Source organism: Schistocerca cancellata, chromosome 1 (assembly GCF_023864275.1).
Source record: "Schistocerca cancellata isolate TAMUIC-IGC-003103 chromosome 1, iqSchCanc2.1, whole genome shotgun sequence".
Classification (NCBI taxonomy): Eukaryota; Metazoa; Arthropoda; class Insecta; order Orthoptera; family Acrididae; genus Schistocerca; species Schistocerca cancellata.
In genome coordinates, this window is record NC_064626.1 from 946823039 (window position 1) to 946826150 (window position 3112).

The window sequence follows — 3112 nt, forward strand, 5'->3', positions numbered from 1 at the left end:
GAGAAACAAAGTGTTTGTGGACTGATATTGAAGCACAAACGTTATGGTTAGTAAATACTCATCCCATATCCAACTCATATAAGACGACAGTAACGCAATTTGGTTCTCCGTTTCTGCGTGGCGATACGAGATGTGCTCTTGCGTCGAACTCGACGTGTAGATCTGGTAGTCGAGCCACTATGAAGCACCATATACTGAGGGAGCCATATTAAACGGAAGTTGTCCGCGGAACTCACTTGCTGAGGTTATGGAGGATACTAAATGTGTAACTGGATATGAGCTGTAGTGTAGAAACGTGGATGTCTGCGTTACAGACAGCTCAGGCGCTTCTTCAACACGATATGAATGTGTGCCTCTTGTGCAGACTGAAACTAATCACAAAGGATATTGGGGAAATCCAGGAGGGTATCCATGCAGTAGATGAATGGAAAGAAATCGCTGTTTAAATTTCTGGAACTATGAATTGCCGCCAACGGCCTTGCCGCAGTGGTAACACCGGTTTCCGTCAGATCACCGAAGTTAAGCACTGTCGGGCTGGGCTAGTACTTGGATGGGTGGCCATCCGGTTTATCGAGCGCTATTGGCAAGCGGGGTGCACTCAGCCCTTGTGAGGCAAACTGCGGAACTACTTGATTGGGGAGTAGCGACTCCGGTCTCGTAAACTGACATACGGCCGGGAGAGCGGTGTGCTGACCACATGCCCCTCCATATCCGCATCCAGTGACGCCTGTGGGTTGAGAATGACACGGCGTGCGGTCGGTACCGTTGGGCCTTCCAAGGTCTGTTCGGGTGGAGAGAGATTTCTTGTGAATGGCAGCCGATAAGAAAATTATACACAAAAACCCGTCTACAGAAATGACTGCTGGAGAATCCATCAACTCCCTAATAGCTATAGAAGCTCAAATCGCACGCATATTTAAGGCTTGCTCAATATTAATTTTGTATACATTTCATAAAAAAGCATTTGTAGCCCGTGAAACCGGAATCTGGCTGTAACGCATGGTTACTGCAACATTTTTACCTCATTTTAATGTGACCTTGTGAGGTGGTGTAGTTGTTCAACTAAGAGACTCGTATTACTGAGAAACATGTGAGCGTTTGTTTAAAGACGTAATTTTGTAATAAGTGCATCTGTTAGTGAGAGAGTAAATCTAAATTTTATGGAGTAAAGGCGAACGTTTCCTGTCCTCTCTGTACTAAATTGTGTTACCTCGTACCAAAGATTTATGCATTCCACAACAGATAAAGCGACAACAATAGCACCCCAATTATGTGTAATAACTAAGATAATAACTGACTTGTAAAACTGTATGCAAAGGAAAATTTTGATCTGCGAGCCGAGAGGCGCTGCACCAGAAGGCACACATTATGTTTAAAATCGGCTCGCCAAGCATTAACAGCCAAACGTTTTGCAGTACTCTCGTAGATGGTATTGATCATTGACTTATAATGAGTGCAGTTTGTAACTTTCAAGCCCTTTCCAACTTTGCTGTAGCTCAAGTGCAAGCTGTTGTGCATGGAACTGTCACAAAACTTACGCGGTCGTAACCGATGTTTGTACATTGCAATGACTTTCGACGAATATGTCCCAGCTACCTAGCATCACTTTCACGATACTTTTCGAATGTTAGAACACGTTGGCGACGTAAGTATGCACTGTAACTTTAAAACAGCCTAAATTTGATCCATTTCCATGTTGTACAGTTTCCGCAGATCCAACTAAACAATGAGAAAAAATTGGGATCCATGAGCCCGGCACTTGGAAGCGGCCCTGTTGATAGCCACACTATAACAGAATACAAAGAGGAACTTTAGCACTTGCGACATGAACCTTTCAGGGGAAACGCATATAATAGACTTTACTTTTTACTCTCTTTGGAATTATTGTGGATAGTTGTGATGCAAGTAAATGAAAGTAATTCACTTGGAACGGAAGGTTCTGCTATACGTTGGGCGGGACTGAAGCAAAAACTGGCACATCAAGTAGCTGAAAATTTGTGTCTGCAACTGCTTGAGTTCCGCTGCAAAGACAATATCACGGAAGATATAAGACTTGAAAAGGTGGAAGAAGAAAATGATTTATTGACACATAGTCAGCACAGATTCAGAAAATATCGTTCTTGTGAAACACAATTAGCTCTTTATACTTATGAAGCAATGAGTGCTATCGACAGGGGATGTCAAATTGATTCCATATTTTTAGATTTCCAATAGTCTTTCGACACAGTTCCTCGCAAGCGTCTTCTAACCAAACTGCGTGCCTATGGAATATCGCCTTAGTTGTGCGATTGGATTCGTGATTTTCTGTCAGAAAGGTCACAGTTCGTAGTAATAGACGGAAAGTCATCGAGTAAAACAGAAGTAATATCCGGCGTTCCCCAAGCAATTGTTATAGGCCCTCTATTGTTCCTCATCTATACTAACGACATATTAGACAATCTGAGTAGCACTCTTAGATTATTTGCAGGTGATGCTGTCATTTACCGTCTTGTAAAGTCATCAGATGACCAAAACGAATTGCCAAATGATTTAGATAAGATATCTGTGTGGTGCGAAAAGTGGCAGTTGACCCTGAATAAAGAAAAGTGTGAAGTTGTTCACCTGAGTACTAAAAGAAATCCACTAAATTTCGATTACGCGATAAGTCACACAAATATGAGGGCTGTAAATTCAACTAAATACTTAGGCATTACTATTACAAACAACCTAAACTGGAACGATGACATAGATAATGTTGTGGTTAAAGCAAACCAAAGACTGCGATTCATGGGCAGAACAGTTAGAAGGTGCAACAGATCTACTAAAGAGACTGCTTACACCACAGTTGTCCTCCCTGTTCTGGTGTATTGCTGTGTGGTGTGGGATCCGCGTCAAGTGGGACTGACGGATGACATCGAAAAAGTTCAGTGAAGGGCGGCTCGTTTCGTATAATCGCGAAATAGGGGAGATAGTCCCAGAGACATGATACGTGAATTGGAGCGGCAATCATTAAAACAAAGATATTTGTGCTGCGACGGGATCTTCTCATGAAATTTCAATCATCTGTTTTCTCTCCGATTGCGAAAACATTCTGTTGGCACCCACCCACATAGGGAGAAATGATCATCACGAT

General features: G+C 42.5%; 1 pseudogene; it reads left to right on the forward strand.

Moving 5' to 3' along the window:
* The first annotated feature begins 468 nt into the window (after positions 1-468).
* Positions 469-586, forward strand: LOC126104378 (5S ribosomal RNA; annotated as a pseudogene).
* Positions 587-3112: the final 2526 nt, after the last annotated feature.